General features: G+C 42.7%; 2 long non-coding RNA genes across 2 annotated transcripts; both read right to left on the bottom strand.

Moving 5' to 3' along the window:
• Nucleotides 1–1250: 1250 nt before the first annotated feature.
• Nucleotides 1251–1799, bottom strand: LOC118796259. Its single transcript, XR_005005878.1, has 3 exons — nt 1782–1799; nt 1443–1503; nt 1251–1284 (listed from the first exon to the last, which is right to left on the bottom strand). It is a non-coding gene; the product is annotated as an uncharacterized LOC118796259 (long non-coding RNA).
• A 1440-nt stretch (nt 1800–3239) lies between these two features.
• On the bottom strand, nt 3240–3788 carry LOC118796260. The gene is made up of 3 exons (XR_005005879.1): nt 3771–3788; nt 3432–3492; nt 3240–3273 (listed from the first exon to the last, which is right to left on the bottom strand). It is a non-coding gene; the product is annotated as an uncharacterized LOC118796260 (long non-coding RNA).
• Between the last annotated feature and the right edge of the window lie 3362 nt (nt 3789–7150).

Raw genomic sequence — 7150 nt, 5'->3', positions numbered from 1 at the left:
CACCTGTCGGGGGTTGTTGAGTTGCCCTTCTATCTTCTCCTTGTAGTCTGCTTTGGCGGTCTTGATGCCTTTCCTCAGGTTGGCGCGAGCTGTGCTGTAGAGCGCTCTGTCACCAGATCTGAAGGCTGCATCGCGGGCCCGGAGGAGTGAGCGGACCTGGCTGGTCATCCACGGCTTCTGGTTCGGGTACACCTGGATAGTCTTTTCCACAGTGACCATCCCCATGCAGTACTTGATGTAGGATAGTACTGTGTCTGTGAATGTAGCCAGGTCCTCATGCTGGAATGTCTCCCACTGTGTCTGTTCAAAGCAGTCCTGGAGTCGGGGGAGGGCATCGTCAGGCCAGGTGTTAATGGTCTGTCGATGGGGCTTTGCTTGTCGGCTGAGGGGGGTGTATGCAGGGGCCAGGAAGATAGAGAGGTGATCTGACTGGCCCAGGTGGGGGAGGGGTATGGCTTTGTAAGCATTCTTGAGGTTGGAGTAAACATGGTCCAAAGTTTTACCTTCCCTGGTTGAACATTTCACATGAAGCTTAATCGCACCACGTCAAGCTCCGCTTTTCTCGGGGGGGGGGGGGGGGGGGGGGGAGTGGCAATACTCATAATTTACATATGGGGTATACACTTTATCAAATTTTCCACCACAATTGCAAGGCTTTTGCAAAACATATACTTTCTCAACAACAAGCCCTATTTAACATATAGTAAGTGCATTTTTGTTTGTTACTCAAGCTTTTCATGGTGCAGGAGGTGCAGGAGATGTGCCTATTTATTTAAGTGCAACAAACTGATTGTATCTTAGCAGCCATGTTATTTGCACATTGAACTATGTGTTCATTTCCCAGTTAGGACGTGACATGTAATGTAATGATCTACAAGAAATTGGTCATGATATATGCTTTTCTTTGTGTGGTCTGTGCCTTGTCATGTTCAACCTGGCAACTATCCTTTAACAACTGTTTAAGACAATGGTCCAAAGACGTAATTCACAAAACCGCATTGTGCCAAGCTCTAGGAGGAGATGGTTAAATGTGTTTTTGACAAAATCAAAGATGGATGAAACACAAAATGGCTGACGTGGAAAACCTATATACGAGACACTCAAACCAATAGATGTGTAAACGACACACCAATCGATGCGTGAATGACAAACCAATACATGTACACATCAAACCGGCATATATGCAAATGTAACGTAGATCGTCTCCCCTCTCCGTGGCACTCCGCGTTGTGTTGTGTGTGGAACAGGGACGCCACAAAGGACCTGATTTTAAGAATTTTATTTCTGACAAAACACAGGGAAGAAAACAAAATCAGGCACGGAGCGAGCCAGGCGCGTCACACTCCTCTGCCTCTGATAAGTCGCAAAAGAGCGCACAAAACGAGTGCAAACAATTTACACAAAATAAACAGAATATAGGGAAAACACAAAGCATGGCATACCTGACAAAACACAGGGAAGAAAACAAAATCAGGCACGGAGCGAGCCAGGCGCGTCACACTCCTGCCAACACACAGGCAACCACACTTTAAAATACTAGCATCCACAGTCGCATCCACTAGTAGGCTATGCAACGGAACTGTATAGTAATATCCCTGATACCTGCAGCTGCGCTAGCTAGCTGCAGCATGGCAAACTCAATATGCAGCTGAAAACTTTAAAACTCGCGCATATTACGCACAACATCCTGACATTCACTGCTGAAAATTTCCCCATGACAATATACAACAATTTAATGGTTGATTTATTAAAACAACAAAACAGCACAATGACACACGTACCTCTGCCTCTGATAAGTCGCAAAAGAGGCAGAGTAAGGGTAACCCTGTCATTTATGGTGCCAGCGTGGGAAAACCACGCCCAGTGTCAGGAAAAAGATACAATATATAACAATCCTTGAGAAAAAAAAAAAATCACCGTGAGAGGGGAAATTCAGGGAATCACATTGCCCCTGCTACACTCACCCCCACTGACTTCACTGAATTTCATCAACAGACTCCACATGACATAAAGCAAAACCAAAATCAATAAAAAAAAAAAAATCATTAAGTATGTAGATAGATGTACCCCAAAGCAAAGACATACAGTCTACCAGCCAAGAACGCTGTCCCACGTAGGACTAGAGAGGTGAGGAGCCAGCTAGAGGGGTTAACTAGTCCCACACCAATCACAGTGAAGGTGCCATATACACCTTACAAACTGGGGATACACTCCATCATACAGTAACAGTCTAACGTGATAGACAGTAATGGCAATACCACTCTCTCACAAAGAGAGATACAGAATGAAGAGGAGAGACTCAAGAAAGAAAAAAAAATGAAAGGAACCTTATTATACTATGAAAGGAAACTTATCACAATACCCATGTGACAACCATAAAGAGAAAGTGAGCATTCTCTAATGAGTTCCTCTAAAAAGACTCCCAACCCACTGAGCAGACAGGGTCTGTATGAGCCGGTTCACTGGCTTAATCAATCTACCCCGTCTGGTGCGAACCCCTGTCCGGCCTGGTGACACACATGTAGTGGGGACATCCGTGTATGTAGGGGAGTTAACAGACGGCAGGAGGTCAGTTGACAGAGCTTCAGTAGCACCCATATCAGAGGCAGCACATACAGGACTATCACATACTGAGGACACTGAAGTATTTCCTATTCCCACTCCCATCGAGTCTGGAACCATAACATCCCCTCTGTCAACAGCCGCTGGCCCAAGATCGTCCGTATCACAGATACTTGTGCCCGAGCCACCAGTAAGACTGGCAACCCACCTCACAGTCCTGTCATCTGTGTCAATGTCCACACTGGACTGCAAGCTACCTGCAACACTCATGCTGCCCCCAGAAAATGACACATGCTCGTCCCCCTCATCTGTCTCAGGAAGTGGTAGAAAGTTAACTGGCATGATGAGGTTCCTGTGCACTGTCTTCACACCCCCAGATGAACTCCTGATTTGGTATGTGTGCGTGTCCTTGTTCTTGGAAACTATATATGCAACATCAGTGTCTTTGCAAAAGATACGTGCACAGGAAGACAGTTCGTGCAGACGAAAGGCTCCGATGACGACAACAGCACAGCAGCAGTCAGCAACAGGTCCGGTAGAACGTCCCATCCAAGCAGCAGCAGCAACCCCAGCGTTCGGCTTCAGCTGAACAAACGACGGGTCAAACGGCACCAATGTAACGTAGATCGTCTCCCCTCTCCGTGGCACTCCGCGTTGTGTTGTGTGTGGAACAGGGACGCCACAAAGGACCTGATTTTAAGAATTTTATTTCTGACAAAACACAGGGAAGAAAACAAAATCAGGCACGGAGCGAGCCAGGCGCGTCACACTCCTCTGCCTCTGATAAGTCGCAAAAGAGCGCACAAAACGAGTGCAAACAATTTACACAAAATAAACAGAATATAGGGAAAACACAAAGCATGGCATACCTGACAAAACACAGGGAAGAAAACAAAATCAGGCACGGAGCGAGCCAGGCGCGTCACACTCCTGCCAACACACAGGCAACCACACTTTAAAATACTAGCATCCACAGTCGCATCCACTAGTAGGCTATGCAACGGAACTGTATAGTAATATCCCTGATACCTGCAGCTGCGCTAGCTAGCTGCAGCATGGCAAACTCAATATGCAGCTGAAAACTTTAAAACTCGCGCATATTACGCACAACATCCTGACATTCACTGCTGAAAATTTCCCCATGACAATATACAACAATTTAATGGTTGATTTATTAAAACAACAAAACAGCACAATGACACACGTACCTCTGCCTCTGATAAGTCGCAAAAGAGGCAGAGTAAGGGTAACCCTGTCATTTATGGTGCCAGCGTGGGAAAACCACGCCCAGTGTCAGGAAAAAGATACAATATATAACAATCCTTGAGAAAAAAAAAAAATCACCGTGAGAGGGGAAATTCAGGGAATCACATTGCCCCTGCTACACAAACCAAACCTATATACACACTAAATGTACTATTTTTTTTCCTAAACGGCACCCCATACATTAGGGTTACTTCACTAGAATTCTTTAATATACTATGAATAGCCAGTGTCTCTACCTTGTAACTGCAGCTCAATTTCTTTCTCACACGCACACACACTACTGTACTCACATACTGGAGAGACTTGGGTCAGTCTGTTGACCCAAGTCTCTCCAGTCTGAATATATAATCTGGGTCTATAAGTGTTGAACATCCAAAATATTTTTAGAAAATAAAGCTCAAGCACCAAGGAGATAAGACAGTACTTGTGTGTGACATAATTTGCATAGTTTATTTATGGAAGTAAATTTACAAAAAAACACTGAAATTTGACATACCAGGTATGACCAACTTGTACAGACCTCTCTGATCCACCCAGGTCAAACAATATGTTTTTTTTATGTCTGACTGAAAACACAAGATATGCTTGCACAAGTATTATCAAGCAGAAATGGACTTGAAAAAGAAAAATAAATTTGGTGCCCACCAATATTACAAATGTAAACACTGTTCCCTGCAATTATTGTGTGGTGGATATCCCCCTGGTCTGGGCCAAATGGACCAAGGGTCTTCCTCCACATTTTGATGCCTTCCAGAAAATAATAAGTCCTCACAGAGTCTGATGTAATCTGATGTAAACCGGGTTGGTCCGCGGAGCAACAGGTGTATATGCAGTCTGTATACAGTCACAAAAACTCCCCAATCACTCCCCCTTCCCCTCAGCCTACATCCATCCTTTATGCCTTTTCTCACTCCTATCCCAGACCACAATTTCCAACTCCTCCCAGGCTCCTCCTTCAAGATCATCCCATTTTCCATTTAATACACCATAATTTAATTTTTAAGCTGTTACATTTACCCTGCCTGGAAAGTCCCATAAACTCCATAGTCATTAATTGTATATTATTTTTAAAGATAACACTTCTGAAATTTCCCATTATTTCCACTCCACACCTATATGATTTTTAAACATAATTAAATAATACACGGCATATATGCCTGGAATATTACCATTATTTCCAGTCCCACATTTAAATAATAAAAAAGGTTAAGTAACTCAGTTAGCCAGGCCACGGTGCTGCAGACTGTAAGAAGGCACACAGATTTCTATGTGCCATAAGTTAGGCCTTAAAGCAAAGGGTTACTGTAAGAACTAGGCCCCGTCTGGACACGGCCCAGGAGATGGGCCACAGGAACAAGACAAAGAAGAATTAAACCCCGCAAAGGGGGGCCGTTGGCTCAGCACTACTATGATGGCCAACTATGACAAACTGCAATAAATCCACATACAGTTCGCAAGCATTTGCCAGTAGATGTCAGCTAGGACAAAGCAGGCAATCAGCTCTTATTCTCTAGCTGTATGACTCCTAAAAGAAAATATAAAACTAAAATGAGATGCATATGTTAAAAGGAGGCAAAAACATGCTGACACGCTGTAGGGGCATGTCAGGGGGAGAAGATACAATAAGCGAAGGTGGCATGACTATGAGTCAGAGAAAAAGGATATAATAAGCGTAGACCGTAAACCAATAGGAGAAGTGAAGGGAGAGAAGATACAATAAGAGTAGACGGTAAACCAATAGGAGAAGTGAAGGGAGAAAAGATACAATAAGCGTAGACCATGAACCAATAGGAGAAGTTGGCATGACTATGGAACAGCAACATAGTGTACGAAGGTTCTGGGGTGACTTCCAGGGAGGGCCAATGCTGAAGGCAGTGTTCCTTCTCCAAGGTCACCCACTGTCCTGTAATAGCCCCCAAGATTACCCCCCTAGCGGTGTCTTACAATGGCCTACATGCAATGTTTATGACCTAGGGTAACCCCCAGCATTATTTAGGCATAGAATCACATCATATTACTTTTCAGTAGTAGTGCTTAATGCAAACAATATTTTCCACTATACAAAGTATAATAGAATACATATTATTTAAGGCTAACATATTAGATTGTCTGGTTTCCATACACACTTCCAGACCTCCACATGTACAGTAAAGATAAAATAAATAGCTAATATAATATATCAATAACTTCAGTTAGTATGTCAATAACTGTGATTAAAATCAAAAGCTAACATCTGTTGGCAATGCTTATGATGTTTGCTGGCAATAACTTATTCCCACCATGTAACAAGCTTAATCGCACCACGTCAAGCTCCGCTTTTCTCGGGGGGGGGGAGTGGCAATACTCATAATTTACATATGGGGTATACACTTTATCAAATTTTCCACCACAATTGCAAGGTTTTTGCAAAACATATACTTTCTCAACAACAAGCCCTATTTAACATATAGTAAGTGCATTTTTGTTTGTTACTCAAGCTTTTCATGGTTGTTTTAATTGACCCCATGCAAAAATAAGCATCCAATTACCCACATTTTAGTCCAATCTAAATCTTAATTACAAATCCCCATTATCATAACTGTATCTTAACTTCCAGCCTAGGTTACTAGTTAGATCATGGCTAGCCCTACTCTGAAGTAAGTAGCTATAATTTCTTACACCTTTACGATAGCAAACAGGCTATCTGCAAATTGTGGTAACCTTTTGAGTAACGTTAACAGATTTAAAATAACAATTGTTCGTTTTGAGTTCAAGTACGAAAATCTGTTAATGGGTTTCAAATTGCTAAATGTTAACTTGCTGAACATGACAGCAACAGCAACACACAGACGCGCGCTAAATAGCATAAAAAATAAGTTACGTGCGAAACGGTTAAATTAGCCTTGTAAATAGACTTACTACCTGCATTATATGTATAGTAAATCTGCCAAGATAATTGCAGAATGGCCGCCTAGCTACACAACTTACCCGTTTCAAGTGGTTTGCCATGTTCGATGTTGAATGACACTAATTTTTGCATGCAGAGTTTGCATTTAACTTTGTTAGGGCTGTCCTTCAAAAGTTTGAAGTGCCGCCCTACTTTAGACTTTTTCTGAGACATGGTTATAGCTAGCCTAGTTTACCAACCACTCCACCTCAGGTCTCAGCTTCTTGTCATGTGGATTTTTTTCAGCAAGCACCAGCTAGCCCTGCTATAATATAAAAATATATTTGATTCCCCTTGTTTATAATTCCTCATTGAAATGTTATCCCTGTGCATTTTTGTAAGCTTCTGTTTTATCCTGTTGTTGTCATGCACACTGACTGACCAAAAAAAAAAAAA

This window comes from Megalops cyprinoides, chromosome 21 (assembly GCF_013368585.1).
Source record: "Megalops cyprinoides isolate fMegCyp1 chromosome 21, fMegCyp1.pri, whole genome shotgun sequence".
Classification (NCBI taxonomy): Eukaryota; Metazoa; Chordata; class Actinopteri; order Elopiformes; family Megalopidae; genus Megalops; species Megalops cyprinoides.
This window is presented reverse-complemented; position numbering and strand designations above follow the sequence as displayed.